The 19,044-nt window shown below is 43.6% G+C and overlaps 1 protein-coding gene and 1 pseudogene across 2 annotated transcripts in view; one reads left to right on the top strand and one right to left on the bottom strand.

The window, feature by feature from the left end:
• The window catches only part of LOC126177072 (steroid hormone receptor ERR1), a 474,719-nt gene that overhangs the window by 104,287 nt on the left and 351,388 nt on the right, over positions 1-19,044 (top strand). The window lies entirely within an intron of this gene.
• Positions 11,826-11,942, bottom strand: LOC126099637 (5S ribosomal RNA; annotated as a pseudogene).

The raw sequence follows: 19,044 nt of genomic DNA, 5'->3' as shown, positions 1-19,044 counted from the left end.
ATCCGGACCCCCACAGTGATGCCCATTGGCAACAGCCTCAAGCTGTGTGACCGAAGCCAACACTGCCTGAAGCTGGGAGCGAAGGGATGCCAACTCAGCCTGCATCCGAACACAGCAGTTGCAGTCCCTATCCATGCTAAAAACTTGTGCAAAGAACGTCTGAACTAATCTACAGAGAGCGCAAACAAAACGACACAAAATTGAAGCGGTTATTAAAATACAAGATTGCCTAGTAAATGCAGTAATGCTGCCACTTGTGCACTGCTGACACACTGCTCGGCGGCGGAAGGAGACTACGCGATTTAACACTATTCGAGTACTAAAACGTGATGCTACAACTCTCAAATACTATAATACGCCCGAAATTTATGAATTAAACAATGCAAGTACCAAAAACTTAGCCATAGAGGCGCTCGTACAGCAGTAAAGTTGCAGCACATGCGAGGAATTTACAAAGTAAGAAGTAGGAACCAGGTTCGAGTCGCAGGGCGGCACCATAGTTTTAATTTGTCACAAATATTAAGTACTGCAGTGCGTTAACAGACTTTAGTGAATGCCGTTGTTTCTTTTTGTTTCATTGTATATTGTACTAAATGTTTGTTCTAGAGTGAGCGCCAGGTTTGACCTTCGTGCCAACCACTAAGCATATCCTGAAGTGACAAAGATCATGGGATACCTCCTAATATCTTGTCGGACCTCCTTTTGCCCGGCTTTGTGCGGCAACTAGACGTGGCATGGACTCAAGAATTCGCTGGAAGTTTCCTCCAGAAATATTGAACCATGCTGGCTGTTTAGCAATCCGTAGCTGCGAAAATGTTGCCGGTGCAAGATTTTGCGCACAAACTGCCTCTCGATTATGTCCCATAAATGTTCAAGGGGATTCATGTCTGGCGATCTGGGTGGTCAAATCATTTGCTCGAAGTGTCCAGAATGTTTTTCAAACCAATCGCGAACAATTGTGACCCAGTGGCATGGTGCATTGTCATCCATGAAAATTCCATCGTTTTTCGGGAACATGTCGTCCGTGAATGGTTGCAAATGGTCTCCAAGTAGCCGATCATAACAATTCCCAGTCAACTATCTGTTCCGTTGGACCAGAGGACCCAGTTCGTGTAAACACAGACGACACTATTCTGGAGCCACAACAAGCTTGCACAGTGCCTTCTTGACAATTTGGGTCCATGGCTTCGTGGGGTCTACGCCACACTTGAGTCCTACCATGAGCTCGTACCAACTGAAATCCGGGTTCATCTGACCAGGTCAAGGTTTTCCAGTCGTCTAGTGTCCAGCCGATACGGAAACGAGCCCAGGAGAGAGGTTGCATGCGAAGTCGTGCTGTTAGCAAACACACTCGCGTCGGTCGTCTGCTGCCATAGCCCATTAACGCCAAATTTCGCCGCACTATCCTAACGGATACGTTCATCGTCCTCCCACATTGATTGCTATGTTTATTTCACGCAGTTTTGCTTGTCTATTAGCACTGACAACTCTACGTAAGCGTCGCTGTTCTGGGCGGTTAAGTGAAGGCCGTCGGCCATTGCATTGTCCATGATGCAGGGTAATACCTGAAACTTGATAGTCTCGGCGCACCCTTGACACAGAGGATATCGAAATATTGAATTTCCTAAGGATTTCCGAAATGGAATGTCCCATCCGTCTAGCTCCAACTACCATTCTGCGTACAAAGTCTGTTAATTCCCGTCGAGCGGCCATAATCACGTCGGGCACTTTTTCACATGAATTACAGGGGTACAAATGACAGCTCCGCCAGTACACTGACCTTTTATATGTCTGAATATACCATCGTCATTCGTATATGTGCATATCGCTATCCCGCGACTTTTATCACCTCAGTGTGTTACACCACATCATTCTTCTCTAATCGAAATACCGTGTGCAGAAGGAGCTTCCTTCCGCTGCTCTCTGCATCCATTTCTCAAATCGTCAAGGGCAAAGTGCACGGATAAAAAGATACAGGAGAGCGACATAGCTTTGAGGCCAGTTGCTATTCACAAGACTATCCAAATAACGAAGAAAAGTGACTTATTATACACCACCTCCGTTGGAAGTCAATGACGTAAGGAAGTAAGTATTTGGGTCCATTGGCTTTTAACGACATGGCTGTTTGTGTTAACTGGGAACGCTACTTTGTGTGTCCCATAGCTCAGGGAGATGTTTTTCATGTTAAGTATAAAACTACATATGTCACTGTTATTTCCCCTTATAAATCGGTGGATGATCTGGTTCTGAGGTCAGCGGAAAGCAACGGAGTACAACCTTCAACAGGAATTTATAGTGAAGAACTGTTCTATTCAAATGAACATACGAAATGAGTAATGCTTTACTTTATTTTGGCGGCGATCAAACGGTGGTAACACGAATCAAATCGAATGCTACAAGAAGTGCCTAGCTAGTCATCCGTAGAACGTTTTCTAGACTACCCTGTCACCGTCATATACAAAAATGTGCGCCTTTTGCAGATAGAGAGGGCGGCTCAGTGGTAAGACATTGGATACGCTTCGTGAAGACGCTGGGTGAAATCCCTGTCTGGCCATCCCAGTTTAGGTTTCCCGCAATTTCCCTAAGGCGACTTTAGGGATGATTCTTTTGAAAGGGACGGCCGTTTTCCCTTCCCTATCCTTCCACAATCCGATCTTGTACACCGTCCCAAATGAACTCATCATCGATATGACGTTAAACCCTAGCCTTCTTTTTCCTTCCTCTTCTTACGTTTTCCCCCATCACCTGTGTGTACTGATACCTCATTGACTGCCCACTTGCTTACCTAGCTATGAACAACCACAGAAAACTATGCCAACATTGGTCCACAACGATTGAAAAGAGCTAACCCATAACTCTACCTAACGTCCACATCTTCAGCACTGAACCATCTAATCACTCCATTTTTATAAAGTAGATGTACACTCCGATAACGTACGTTGCAAGATATTAGCCAAAAAATATCTGTTACTAGCTGATAATCGTACGCAGATAGATACATCGTAAGCTTCAGGAGGTAGGCAGTCCAGCAACGCACTACAGCTCCGTTTACAGTGGTTTCATTCGTCAGCCCTCCAACTTAAGTACGGAATGCACTAAACACATCGCTGCTGCAAGTATTGCAAATCAGTCGACTTGAGTTTTGGAGCTTGCTGTACAAATGAAGTTTATGTATGGGCAGTAGGTGTTGTTTAACATCAAGTTTGGTGCCGTTGAGCACTCTTCTGTTAGAGAAACGGATAGTTAGGCATATTGTGCGGAAATATGGGAGGCTCGTTCTGTGACTGGAGCCACAGGTTTTCAAATTGCAGCTGTCAGGTAGTAGAGATGGTAACATCCCTACGACGGTAAAAAATTGTAGCCCACTAAATACGGCACAAATGGCTGCATTCAATAACGTAATGCTACCTCAGAACGCAAGACTGATCTTGGTGTGACAGCGTTTCAGTAATAGCATCGTCATCTTTGCCATTACTAATGCGATCACTTGTAGGTTATCACCGTTCCATTCAGCAGACTACAACGTTCATCGCGGCCCTCTTGTGGAAAATATGGCTTATTGCTGAGACAGAAACAACGGAGCGGGATAGCGCAGTGGTTAGCTCAGTGGACTCAACGTCCGGGAGGACGACAGTTCAAACCCACGTCCGGCCATCCTGATTTAGGTTTTCCGTGATTTCCCTAAATCGCTTAAGGTAAAAATGCCGGGATAGTTCATTCGAAAGGGTACGGTCGCTTCCCATCTCTATCCTTCCGTAATCCGACCTTGTGTTCCGTCTCTAATGACCATGTCGTCGATGGGACGTTAAACACTACTCTCCTGCTCCTCCTCCGGCGCAGAAACTAACCCTCTAACTCATCATAAAAGTGTCTGCTTTTCGGCAGTTTCTAGGTTTTTCTCTCACTATGTACCCAAATACTCGTCGAAACTGCGCTCAACACTGTTTCTGCAACAAGGAACATTAAGAATGAAAGTATTGAAAATATAATTCCACACTTCATTCAACATTATTTTGTCTGAATGTGACATGCTACCTTGACGTAAGGAAATGGGTTTTATATATATACTGTGGGTGTTTTGCATTCTAGAAGATTTTATGGATTGCAGTCTGATTAATACCAACTTTTTTATGTCCATTCACACAACAGGTAATAAGCATTTCAGGTAGTGCGGACCAAACATAAGATTTGTACGAGAATAGATACAAACATAGACTAAAAGAATGCTTGCCATGGTTAACTGCTGGAAATTGTCAACAGAGGAATTGGCGTGTGTATACTTCCCTTAATTAAGAATATTGTGGTAGAAACAGACAATAAAACAGTTATGTCACGTTGCAGAAGTTACTCGAATCCCAATCAGCACCTTTTTCACAAACTAGTGGCTAACTGATACTCGAAAAGAGTTAGAGCTAGCCAGAAATGCTATTGGCAACACGCGCTGGCTACTTCAGCTGTGCACACACTTGGCGTTCGAAACTTTCGGATTCCATTCTGCTTTAGCTCTCCTGTTCAAGGCTGAGTCGTCTTTCAAAAATATTTTTTGGCTCGAATGGTACAAAGAAATGATTAAGTGAAGACAAAAATAAAGCAATATTACAAGTGGAAACTCGTCAATTGGCGAAGCTGCCACGAAAGTCTCTACGCGTCGTGTCATCGGATGAAAGAATAATATTCAAGATAGCATCTGGCTCAATACAAGTTCAACTATATTGTTTGCTGGACGAGAGTCACAGAAACTTGCGAAATGCTCAGCAGATGGTAATACCTGTGAAACGGCACAGCAGAACTAGGGAAGAATCGTTATGCCACGCAGAGAAGAATTCTTGAAGATTCCTCGTAAAACGTGAATAACAAATTGCTCCTCTGGAATATACCCCTAGAACTGTGGTGAAGGAAAGGCAGCGTTTTGGACTCAACGATTTCTCTTACATAGGGATTTCCATTGAGAATGTTCAGAACTCGAAACCGATAGCATCGGCCGTGGTAGGCAAGGGTGCCCCAGAGCAGTGAGTCAAAAGGGCGCCCCAGACCAGTGAGTCAAGCCTTCGTTCTGTAGGAAACCGGATATCCCTCTGGGAGATTGAGAACAGACATACTCAGCTGTTATGCAGGTCAGAGAAGAGCGGCCTTAGGAAAGACAAGTTGTTACCATTGAACCCTCCACTCTCCGTTTTGAGAATTCATTGTAGGCAGTGTTTCTTTAGTTTGGCGTCAGCTGTGTCCTGTGCAGATGAACATACGTACGTGATTAAGGGCGCAGAAGACGCCGACGAAGTGCGTAGGCACACTGTGGTGCACCTGTGAGCGTGTTCCAACGCTATATCCCGGCCTAGGTGGCCGAGCGGTTCTAGGCCCCTCAGTCCGGAACCGCGCGACCGCTACGGTCGCAGGTTCGAATCCTGCCTCGGGCATGGATGTGTGTGATGTCCTTAGGTTAGTTAGGTTTAAGTAGTTTTAAATTCTTGGGGACTGATGACCTCAGGTGTTAAGTCCCATAGTGCTCAGAACCATTTGAACCATTTTTGTTCCAACGCTATATCAGTACTTGAGATAAAGGTCTAGGCAGCGATGCTGCCATGTGCGTGAGAGGTCGTTTCATCCGAACTGATGTCACGTTTTGTTGTACATCGTCCAGTTTATTCGTCCTGTTCTGTTCGGTTCACGTGCTCGACAGATGGATCGATGCAACAGCATTAATTCGCGTGCGGAAGCAATTTCAAGAAACCACATTCTTCATTACTGATTGTTCGCTACCACTTAGCCCCTGTATAATGGACGTTAATACCCGCCTCGTTAGATTAGGTCGTAAATGCACGCTTGTGTAGTGGCGCTCGATTCGGAGGTAACTCGGTTCGAAACCCGGTACTGGAAAATTTTCACAACCAGTGCTGAGCAGTGTCTCATGTGACACTGTTGATACAGACCAAAACTACACCATACAAGCACTCATGACAGTCATCCACGCGACACAGATACACACTAGACGAGGAAGGTGATAACAAACCACCTCCACTAGGACTGTCTTCAGGATGGCGGTGCAGGATTTCTGCATTTGGTCCCTTATACTCATCCTGAGTATGGGACTCTACGTCATGTAGGACTGGACATCTGTCGACTTTTAGCGTCGATTAGAAACGTTTTTGGCAGACTGCTACGAACACTGTTCAACATTACACTGCAAGGAGACACACTTTCGGTTTATAACTTATTTATTGGTATTCGATCCTTTGACCATACAACCTACTTTTGTGTACATATTCTCAGGCAATACACACTAATAATAACAAGTTTAAAGATACTGATCATATCATGTAACAGTAATGAGTTTTCAAAATGGAGTTTTACGATGATAAAGGAGTATTTATCACTGCTATGAGGGAGGATCGGAAAGTAACGCACGATAATTTTTTTTTCTCCCCTGGTATTGTAGCTGGAATGATAAAATTTGACGACTGTATAGTTTAAAATTTGCGCTACAGAGAGTTTGTTTTCGTGTGCATCTGTAGATGGGAAGCCTGTAAGAACCTGACAGATAAGCACAAAGACCTGGGAATGGTGACAAGTTTGTATCACTTAACGCTGTACGCCGCAGAAGGGCATGTCTTACTGAAGGGAATCGTCACTGGTGATCAGTCGTAGGCGTATCACTACTCGCCCGAAACTAAGCAAGCCTCTATAGACTGGAAACACGCTGGTTCCCCAGTGCGAAAAAAATTTAAAGAACCTCAATCTGCCAGGAAAGTGTTTTGTGACAGTGTTCTGGGATATGCATGGCGTGTTATTGGCGGACTTTGTTAAACACTGTGAATGCTGCAGCCTCAATAAAACTGTGGTTAAGTTGCGTGCCCTTGGTGACAAACGCCACAATATTAATGCTGACGGTGTCATACTTCTTCATATCATTGCTCGCCCCCATGTTGTTGCTCCTGTTCGTGAGAAAATCGCAAGATTTGGGCGGGAGTTGCTCCAGCATCCACCATACAGTCTGGACCTTGCACCGTTGGAATTTCATCTGTTTGGTCCCATGAAGAAATTCCTGGTCGGCCATCGCTTTGCGACAGATGCGGAAGTGAAATCAGAAGACCGCATATAGCTATACTCCAACCAAACTGATTCTACGAACAGGAGGGTTATATTGAAACTGGTTCTACGATGGAACAAATGTGTTGAGAAGGTTGGTGATTATGTAGTAAAGTAGGTAAAAGTTCATTACTGATTGTTTCTTTTGTTCTTTTTTTTACCTATTAAACTTTTTGGCAAGAAAATTATTGTGTGTTACTTTCCGGTCTTTTCTCTACATTTCATATCACGTCATGAACACTGCATATTTTAATTTTTTCATTCATTGATTTTGCATTGTTTTCTATGTACTCGTATATACGCTGCTCAGTCCAAGGATACACTGTAATTCTAACCATTTGAATGTCCCTTAAATTTCGTTTGAAATGCGTGCTTCTTTCATAGTACCGTATTTTTTTTCAAGCAACCTATTGATATTAGCTGTCCATAGCTTTAGAGACGCCGTCGTGTAGTAGTAGAACGTCTGTAGTAGGAACCACCTTCGGAACTCAGTTAGTTACCGTTCTTATGAACAACCTCGTGATTTCATGTCTTCGTGTTAATGACCGATGCTCTTTAAGCCTCATTTCGCTGAGTGGGATTGCGTCACAATCTCGAGAGGAGACTGCAGACTGGTCATCGACAAGTTAAAAGGCAGCGCAAATTATTTAGCTGCTAATCTGTATACTTTGAATGAAACGAAGGCGGAGAATATCTGTTCTCATCATCTCATCATTCCGATACCTACTTTCAAGATAATATGTTGCAAAACTGGAACAAACCGTGGTAACGGTCATATATCTCTGTCATGTCTAGTCTCGTGGTCAAGTTTCTCTTCTGCCTCGTCTTTCTGCTGTTGTGTGAGAACAGAAGGACCTACTTTCCCATGCAATGGATACATGAACAAGTTGCAGCATTTTTCTACTGAACATAATATTTATAACGCTGATAATGATGTCAAAAGGAAAAGCGAGCTTATATTTATTATCTTGTTAGGCGTGCGTCCTTTGGTGATATCTGATTTGGAGCCACTTGAGTTGTAATTACTGTCTCTGTGGCTTACTCAAGGCCTGATGAAGATAACACGGTAGGTTTATTGTTGTTTCTCACTTTGGGTTCGTGAAAAAGCCAAGAAGAGAACGTGGACAAAAACAGTTGCTGGTCAAAATGAAGAGAACTATTGCGACATTCCGTAATTAAGGAAATGTATGTTTTTGCTAACGTAGAGACGAAATTCAAAGTTAGTACATATCAGTTATTTGAGGTTAATTCTTAAGCCAGCCCTGACATAAATTAGCTGCAGTATACTGCTTAGTGAAAGTATTTTTCTTTAACATTTCTACTGGAACGCTCTACCTCTCCTGAAAGGACAAAGAATCACTGCTCGAGAATTTCTATTGTGCGGTGCAGTGAAATGATACATGTTGTATTTCATAACGAATCATATGATGATATATGTTCGGATGTGCAATGCCAGAATGAATGTGGAAACCCGATATCGACGTTACCTAATTCAGAGAACAGTGCACGACTAGAGTTTCGCCCGTGAACAATGACTGAGAATCGGATTCATACTTCAGATGGAGATTCTGGCTGTCAAGCGAATATTTGGGAGAGCCATAGTTGTAGTAAGTAGAGTTAAGTTTTTAGTGAACTGCAATACAACCACTTAACGGACCTAAAGACTTGTTGCATTTTAAAGTAAGACAAAAACCTACTATGTACGAGAATGGAGATTCATTCATAAATTTACTTGTTTGACATAGTTCGACTGAAGAAAGCACCTTTACACCAAAATAAAATGATATCAAAACTAGTTGAACCCTTTTGAGGATCGATGTACACAGTTGCTGAATGACCGTCCATGTGGTTTTATATCGGTCATGGTAAATTCACGGACTTTTATTTTTTATATTTTTCTCAGTACCGATAACAACGGCTCGATGAAGTCCGACGATTGTGGAATCCCAGATAATTACTCCACCCTCATGCACAACAAAGGAGTATTGGACATTGTAATCCCTATCTAACAACATTGCCTGTGTCACTGAATGAACATATTGTCACATACAAATGGCTTCGTAGACATTACCATCTACTTGTACTGTCTATCTAATCTTGGGGCTCAGTGAAAAACGTAATCTATACAGTTACAGCAGAACCTCCGCCGTTCTGAAGGCCTTGGTTTCCTCTAATCTTTTCCATAAGACTACGCAAACACAATATATGGCAGAAGACGACTCGTCATACTACATTGTGTGTTGCTGCTGTTCGGTAGTCCACGTTTTATGCTTTTTGCACTATTGACGCCTGTTCTTCATATCCACTTGATTTACAAGAGGTTTGGTAGCAGCAGCTGTAACATTATTATTATTTCGTATCCAAGACAGTGCAGTCAGTTATTTACAAATTCAACACATATCTACAATATAGACGCAAGACTTTGTACAAGTAAAATTGATTTTGAGGCCCAAAATTTGACAGTTTTGACTGCGCTGGATCATTTGCTGAAAGCACGTCTTCCATCATGCAGGCTTCAGGCAACTTCGAGCAGACCAAGAGGTTTTCAGCATCTTGAAGCTCCCCCACATTCGTTGGCTGTATCTCCAGTAATGTAACCTCACCGATTCTATTTTTGTTTGCCCCGCTTCACTCCAGTTCACAGTCTATTCAAAGTGTTCCGCGTCTGGTAGGGTAGTTGGAAACCAGCAGAGGGTTCTTCATTTAGGTTTTGGTTACTCTTCCAGTTGCCTTGTCTCACCACAGTTCTATTCGGAGAGCGCAAGATTATGATTTAATGGCTTCTGTTGTTCGAAGAAAGCTCTTGCTCGACTTCAGCATAGAACATGATGGTTCGCTTCCAAACATGGCACGCCTGGAATCATTTTCGTGTTTTCTCTCCCTCTCACTCTTTTTCCCCTCAACCTCTGCCGCTTTTCATTGTCAATTATCCTGGGGTGCTATGCCTGTAAAATGGTAGCTTGTCAGTTGGGGCTGAAGGTAGGCAACCAGTTATAATGCAGCTTGTCTCGTATCCGTTTTCACAGTCGTACTTGCGGCTCGAAACGTTCGTTGGGTTACGAGGGATACACAAATGGAACCGTCAGTGTATCCCATTTTTCATTATTTTATTTTATATCTTTTAGTCATCAGTCTTCTGACTGGCCTGATGCGACCCCCGCCCCCACCCCCTCTCCAGAATTCCTCTCTTGTGCCAGCCTCTTCATCTCAGAGCAGCACTTGCAACCTCATCAATTATTTGCTGGGTATATTCTAGTCTCTGTCTTCTTCTACGGTTTTTACCCTCTACAACTCCCTCTAATACCATGGAAGTTATTCCCTGATGTCTTAACAGATGTCCTACCCTCCTATCCCTTCCTCTTGTCAGTGTTTTGCATGTGTTTCTTTCTTTGCCGATTCTGTGAAGAATCACCTCATTCCTTACCTTATCAGTTCAACATTCTTCTGTAGCATCACGTCTCAAACCTCTCGATTCGCTTTTTTCCGGTTATCCCACAGTCCCTGTTTCACTATGCTCCAAAAGTACATTCTCAGAAATTTCCTCCTCATATTAAGGCTTATGTTTGATTCTAACAGAGTTCTCTTGGCCAGGAATGCCCCTTTTGCCAGTGATTGTCTGCTTTCGGTGCCCTCCTTGCTCCGTCCGTCACATTATTTCGGTGTCTAGATACAATTCCTTAATTTCATCGTGATCACCAAACCTGATGTTATGTTTCTCGCTGTTCTCATTTTTGCTACTTTTCATTACCTTCGTCTTTCATCGATTTACTTTCAGTCCATATTTTGTACTCATTAGACTATTCATTCCATACAACCACATCCTGTAATTCTTCTTCACTGTCACTGAGCATAGCAATGCCATAAGCGATTGATGTCCGTTCAACTTGAATTTTCAACCTCCTCTTACGTCTTTTTTTTTTTATTTCCGTCATTGCTTCTTCGGCGTATAGATTGAACAGCAGGGGCGAAAGACTACATCCCTCTCTTACAACCTTTTTAAACCGAGCACTTCGTTCTTCGTCTTCCATTCTTACTGTTCCCTCTTGGCTGTTGTAGATGTTACCCGCGTTTCCCTACGGATTATCGCTATTTTTCTCATAATTTCGAACATCTTGCATCATTTGACATTGTCGAACACTTTTTCCAGGTCGACAAATCCTGTGAATGTCTTTTTTTTCCTTTATTCTTGCTTCCTTTATCAACCGCAGCGTCAGAACTGCCTCTACGGTGCTTTCACCTTTCCCAAAGCCAAACTGATCGTCGTCTAACATATCCTCAATTTTCTTTTCCATTCTTCTCAGCAACTTTGATGCATGAGCTGTTAAGCTGATTAGCTGATTGTGCGATAATTCTCACACTCGTCGGCTTTTGCAATCTTGTGGATGACATGTTTCTGAAACTGAGATGGTATATAGACCGACTCATACATTCCACACACCAACGTTAAAAGTCGTTTTGTTCCCACTTCCCCCAGTGGTTTTAAAAATTCGAATGGAATGTTATGTATCCCTGCTGCCTTATTTCATACCAAGTCTTAAAAAAAACTTCGTCGTCAGGCCACTAGTGGCCTACCGGGACCATCCGACCGCCGTGTCATCCTCTGAGGAGGATGCGCATAGGAGGGGCGTGGGGTCAGCACACCGCTCTCCCGGTCGTTAGGGTTGTATTCTTGACCGAAGCCGCTACTATTCGGTCGAGTAGCTCCTCAGTTGGCATCAGGAGGCTGAGTACGCCCCGAAGAATGGCAACAGCGCATGGCGGCTGGATGGTCACCCATCCAAGTGCCGGCCATGCCCAACAGCGCTTAACTTCGGTGATCTCACGGGAACCGGTGTATCAACTGCGGCAAGGCTGTTGCCATTAAGTCTTCCGAAGCTCTTTTATATTCTGATTCTAATACTGCATCCCATATCTCTTCTAAGTCATCTCCTGTTTCTTCTTCTACCACATCAGACAGGTCTTCCCCTCATAGCGATCTTCAGTGTACTCTTTCAATCTATCCACACTCTCCCCTGCATTTGACGATGGAATTCCCACTGCACTCATAATGTTTCCTCTATTGCTTTTAATTTCACCGAAGACTCTCTTGATTTTTCTATACGCTACACTTTCTACTTACTTCAAGACTTGCATTTCTACATTCCTGAATTTCCCTGTTTTTGTATTTCTTTCTGTCATCGATCAACTGAAGTATATCCTCTGTTATCCATGGTTTCCTCGCACTTACATTTTTTGTACCTATGTTTTTCTTTCCGACTTCTGTGATTGCAGTTTTTAAAGATGTCCATTCGTCCTCAACTGAACTGCCTACTGAGCTATTTCTTATGGCAGCAGCTATAGCATTAGAGTACTTCCAGCTATCTCTTCGTTCCTTATTACTGTGTATCCCACTTTTTTGCGCATTGATTCTTCCTGACTAGTCTCTTGAATTCAGCCTGCTCCTCATCACTGCTAAATTGTGATCTGAGTCTCCATCTGCTCCTGGATACGCCTTACAATCCAGTGTCTGATTTCGGAATCTCTGTCTGACCATGGTGTAATCTAACTGCAATCTTGCCTATCTCGGGGTCTTCTTCTCTTGTAATTCTTGAACAGAGTATTTTCTGTTACTAGCTGAAATTGTTGCCGAACTCAATCAGCATCACATATAAGTCAGAAAACAAGTTAGGGACATGAGGTGTTTGCAGTATGGGTCCAGATCATTTTTTCAAACCCGTGTGCTGCGTTACCCTTTCGAGGGACGATCTCATTAGAGCAACATAGCCTTTTAATTTTTATCCTGAAAAGACTTTTGCAACACAGTGACAATTTATTATTAAACTAGAATTTTGTGGAGTGTGCAGTGGCTGTTTTACGATGACAGTTTCTATGCCAAGGTTAGTGGTGTGTATGTATCAAATGTAATCGGCTACAGCGTAGATAGCAGTAATTTAAGTTGTTGAACAAACTCGTCAATAAGTTTAGAACGGCCTTGAGGCGATCGTGTGTAGTGGTCACTGATAACATAAGAGCTGACCGATAAGAAAAGCTGTTGGATAATGAAAGTGAGATAACCCGTGGCGAGACCTTCCCCTCCAAATGCCGTGATTCAGCTGTCAACAACATCACGGATTCACATTAGCAGTTAACACGTTTGTTAAGCAGTTAAGGCACACACAAGAGTGTTACCCTTGCTTTGGCAACTATTAATACTCAACTGCTACTCAACTTTTCAGCACGTGCAAACACTAGACGATGGGCAGTTATTGACACTGCAGGGTAACTTTGCCCTAACAACTCGCATGCGTGTGGTGACGTCCGTGACAGGCGTTAATCTCGAATTCTCAATACACAATTTTGTATCTGTTCATCACCTGAGTAAAATTTTCGACCGTGGTGTCAGGCACAGAGATTTCACGTGGTAACTGAAGTGAGCAGAACGTCTCATCGTTGTTCTTATTAGCCCTGGACAGACGACTCGGACGATCACAGTAGTATTGAGTGATACTGTTTGCAGCGACTATTGTCGCCTCGCCCCAGCGCCTTGTTTCTTAAATAAGGACGCCCTTCTCTGCATTAAAGCAGTACTGCATATTACAGCTATAATTGGAATTAAACGCTGCCACTTAACATACTGCAAAACTATTTGTCATATTCACCTATAGTTCCGACCAAAGTTATTGCGTTAGTCCTTTTCCCATTTGTATAGAATGTATTGACTGACGATTCCCTCTTATTTTAACGTGTCTCTATTCACAGCTGTAATACGACTACAGTACCAAGTAAAAACCTAACTCCCTGATTAGTTCCTGGAGCTTACGCCATTCCGAACAGTCATTCTCTTCCCAATGGCGTCAGTGTATACGGCATGGAGGGGCACGTGGCCAGCACGCCATACCCCTACCAGTTGTCCGCTTTTCGACCTCGGGAGCCGCTCCTTGTTCAAGTAGCTCCTCATTTGGCCTCGCCCGTCTGAGTGCACCCTGTTGCAATCCTGCGACCAAGGGAAGCCGCAAGCAGTACCAGCAACTGAATCCGGGTCCTCCTAATGACATTTTGATCCAATTGGCGGCACCAGGTATCTCATCCCTTATGATGACAGTTTACAGAAAATATGGCTCTCAGCCACCTGTCTAAATGAAAGCTCACCACTTCTCCTGTTTTCTCTTAAGATCGTCAATAAATCGGTGCAGCAAATCTTTCCGAATGACGATATTAATGCTGACATTTCTGATTCCTATCTCCTCCTGTATCATCCTCAGAGACAGCTGCCGATTTTGTGCTAGGGTTTGTCACACTTGCTCGCTGTTATTTTTATTGTTCTTGGCGATCGACCCAAATTCTGTGCATCATGAACAGTTTCCCACCAATCCTGCAAACACGGAATCATATACAAGCACTTTAGCTGATAGCTTCTGTTGCATATAGACTGTCTGATCAGTAGTTTCCCGCCATCTGTTGGTTAAGATTAAAATGAAATGTGACCTCCCTTCGGCTTTATGATGGCTTGAACTCGGGTGGGGACACGTTTAATGAGATGTCTGAATGTGTGTAGAGAAATGACAGCCTGTTCTTCCTCAAAAACCGAAACCAGAGAAAATAAGGATGTTGGACCCTGAGATCTGGGGCAAGGTCGACTTTCTAGCCCATCTCAGTTGTGTTCCATTGGTTCCACGTCGTGACTCTGCCAGTTGGAACGCTGGTAGCACTCTGAAACTCATGAGTGATTAGCTCTGCTGACTTCATGCGAATTTTTTACAACCAAACCTCCACAACGCTCACGGTCCCTGTCTGTCGATACATGAGGTCTGCCTCGCCTTGATAAAAGTCGTAATTTTTCTTTAGCGTTGCCACCTCAGAACCATAACACCAGCAGTCGATTTGGCCAGCTTTAAAAGGGTTGAAATGTCCCTGTCACCGTTTTTGGTAATGCCTTGGTACATTGCGCTCTGACATGAATCTTCACACTAATTACGTTCGACTGACAGTGGCAGAGAAATTTGCTTCGACGTATTGTGGTCGTGGCGGCGCATCGTGATGTGTGCTTGTGGACGTTTTCGCACTATTTAACATATGCTGGCATTCAGTTATTGAATGATTTTTCAGTAACAGAAGTTGCCTAGTGTATCCGACCTAAGGTGTTGCATCTTGCTGGTGCTAACAGACTGGCAAGTTAGCGGTGCATAAGTCAGCTGTCATGCTCTTATCTCTGTTGTCAAGAAAACAGAGCCTACCATCTTCGCTATTAACTTGTTTGAACTTGACCTTGGCTCGGTGTCTTAAGCAGCTATTATTGCTTGTGAAGTTAGATCTGAAAGTAACGGCGCCCAATATATTTCACTCGGAAGTACTTCAAGAACAGTTTTGTTAAAGCGATAGGCATGTGCCAGTCGTTTCTTGGAATGTGATTTAGCACAGGTATGCTTTTCGTGACAGATAATGTGCCGAATATTCCTGCGCCAAGACATTTTACTTCTGTGCAGGGTTCTCATTAAATTCACTTAAAGTTTATAAGTTATTGTCTGCAGTATTTATGTATACCAAAAATACTATTGATATACATTGCTGGCCATTACAACTGCAACACCAGGAAGGAAGGCAAATTACGAAGTTTTACTTGTTGTGCACATTCAGTATAGTAGGAGGAAGGCGTGGTGAAATTTGTAAGTGATGTGCGGGTGTACAAGGTGCGAAATTTTGTACACAGAGCATCGATCATGTGGTGCAGTGGTTAGCACACTGGACTCGCATCCGGGAGGACGACGGTTCGAACCCGCGTCCGGCCATTCTGATTTAAGTTTTCCGTGATTTCCCTAAATCGCTTCAGGCAAATGCTGGGATAGTTCCTTTGAAAGGGTACGGTCAACTCCCTATACTTCCCTAACCCGATGAGACCGATGGACTCGCTCTTTGGTCCCCTCCTCCAAATCAACCATCCTAGTGCACAGAGCTGTCTTAAAAGGCAGCTATAATTCCTCTAACCCGACTGGGCATCAATTCGAATTGGGCCTCGATGACAAATACGGATACGTCATTTCATGCGGCTTCACTTCTGTGCCAAAGTTCATCTGTCATAACTGCTGGCGAGTGGTGGCGTTCTAGTCGCTCGGCAACCCATGACCAGATGTGTCAGGGGGTGTGAGAGAGTTGACGACTGTTCTGGCCAGGGCAACAACTGAACACCCTCTGTGACGGGGTAGCACGTGACATCACGGGCAACGTGCGTCCTGAAGACAGGTCATAGCCAACGACCTTAACATGCCAAGTAAGACATGCTTGCTGTCCAAATTAACCGCTGTGCGAAGCTAAGGTCTTCGTGTTGTGTACCTAATGGCACTTCGTACCAGCACGCCATCTGCCAGAGACCATATGACAATGTCGAATGCAGTCCGACAACAATCGTTCTCAGTTTAGCCTCCAACCATGCATACGTCCTTCGTGATGCTATACGCAGAACCGGGTGTCGACGAAAAAGCGTCGCTGAGCGCAGCACAGTCTGCTGCCGCGTGGAGGGATCTGCAACAATGCTCGCTGTGCTGACATTGTAGTGCCCCAGACACCGTCGCACTGCCGGTGTGGACTGTGTGGCATTATATGCCACAAATGCGTGAGTTCGTACGCGCGATCAAACGACGGGGTCAGGTATTATATCTACGTTTCCTAAACCACTTGAAGTGATACAGGGGAGCTTTACAGCTTACCGGAAAGGTTTAACGGCTAGAACGCACATTAACTGTAAAATACAGTTAATATTGTTGGAGCACGACAATGAGACAGGCGTCCAGAATTACAAACTAATGTCTTATTACCGTGGTGCGATGTTTTAAGTCCCAACCAGCTCGCACAGTTTTTGGTTTATGGGTTTTTATAAATCATTTACATCACGCGTGGGTAACCGGTGGTCGGAAGAAACTAGTAGAACGGAGAGAGAGCGAGGTGCTGCAGAATTTTTCAATGGAAGTTTTTAAGATAGTTAATGTAAAAAAGTCGTAATTAAATAAACCCTCATGACGCGTAAATAAATGTAAACACCTGATGATGGGGAGAACATAACATTAATGTACTCTCAAAAGCAAGTGTTTTGAAGTTTAAATTGTTGGCATGGCATGTGTGGAAAGGAGCGCCATTCGTATCGGTGCGTTACTCCAAGTATGTGAATCACGCCCGCGGATCACCAAACTTTCCCAATGCCTGGTTGAGGTGAATGCTGGGATGCTTCCTGGTACAAATCATTATTTCATCTGTGTACACACCTCAGTGTGCTTCTCCGGCCCTTTCTCATACTAGGTGCCGTGAACCTCGTCTGCGCTGTTTTGTTAGCAGCACTCCCTACTTGGCCCGCCTGTCAACTCTTCGTCCCCTAAATTTATGTGAGCAACATTCCAATAACTCAGCCTTCGCCTGTGGAGGCTCTCTCTCAGTGTGTCTCTCCTTGCACGCTGGTAAGTCACGTGTCACTTCATTATGACGTGTCGAGCTACTCTAATGATATGCATGCGCTGTACTGAAGACGACAGAGTCCGTTTATCGACTTTTGTTATGTTCGAGACGCTAAACTGCGGTAGCTATTTTTGCAGACGATTAAAAGGAGCGGTTCATTGTACCGTCAACTGGTGTATTCACTGCAATTTTGAAAGGTATTGATGTCTTCATTTTCGTTGAAAGTGTGAACCTGCCAACTTTTGGAAAGAAACGACCCCACAGTGAGCTATCTGAATGGCAAAATTGGCTGAACTGGAAGGAAAGGTACTGTGGCTCAGTCATATGTTGCAGAACTAGAGTGACAGAAGTTCTGTGTTCCAATCTACCGCGAGTAACATTTTTTTAATGCTAAAATTGCCTCTAACTAGCAGCATGATACGTAGTCGGTATTAAACTCGACGCAAGTAGGGAATTACCTTCAGAAATGATTCTGTTGTTAAAATTGTCTCACGGCGAATAAGTTCGACTGGCACCTGTCTTTCTCCCTAGTCAGACTGAAAATCTCAAGAGTTTGTTTGAAGGTCAGATTCAGTAATCCTTATCGGTAGTAATAAACTACAAGGACAATTTCATACACACTGATGCAGCCCTTCAATTATACCGGTATGTGTAATTAGTTGACAATATGGAGGATATCTGTCAGATTCTGCTTTGGCGTTAGACATTTTAACAACTGAATCAATTTTGAAGGTAGTTCCCTACTTGCGTCGAGTTTAACGCCTACTCCGTACCATGCTGCTAATTGGCTGCAATTTTCGCATTAATAAAAAAATTCGTACTCGCGTTAGTTTCTAACACAGTACTTGTGTCACTATACTTTTGCAATTAACTGACTCACCCATGGTGACTTTGCTTCCAATACAGCCAATGTTACCATTTGGATACCTCACTGTGGGGTCGTTTTTTCCCAAAAGTTGGCAGGTTCACGCTTCCAACGAAAATAAAGACATCAATCAATAACTATCAAACTTGCAGTGAATATACCAATTGAAGATACAATGAACCGCTCCTTTAATTAGTCGACAAAAGGCCTCTATCGTCTTCAATACAGCGAGTACGCGTCATAACGACGTTACGCCTAACTTTACCAGCGTGCAACTAGACTCACCACTCCCTCTCACGACGTATTCCTATCCTCCTCCCGTCCTATCTTACTCCCCTCTCCCTTTCTCTCTGACTGGCTCGCGTTTTCTTGTTCTTCTTTATTAGTGCGCTGTCCCTGACGGCAGATGTCTTTCCTTCTTTAAAACTCCGCTAGTTAAAGTCGCAAAGATTCACAAGAAAGTCTTATTGTGCAACGTTTCTTGGTGAAATTTATTATATCGCTTTTTAATGTAAGCAATCATGGTCTCGTCGCTTTGTTCCGAAAAATGAAATATCGTGTTTGAAATAGGCGAAGTACTGCTGGAAAACATCAAGCTCCGCTTGGTGGCTTCTCATCTAAACTGTGACGGTAAAGATTGGCGGCTAAAATGAAACTGGTTCGACAGGGGTTTTCGA

This window comes from Schistocerca cancellata, chromosome 1 (genome assembly GCF_023864275.1).
Source record: "Schistocerca cancellata isolate TAMUIC-IGC-003103 chromosome 1, iqSchCanc2.1, whole genome shotgun sequence".
Taxonomy (NCBI): Eukaryota; Metazoa; Arthropoda; class Insecta; order Orthoptera; family Acrididae; genus Schistocerca; species Schistocerca cancellata.
Note: the sequence above shows the minus strand (reverse complement) of the source record. Positions and strands in the feature narration are given on the sequence as shown.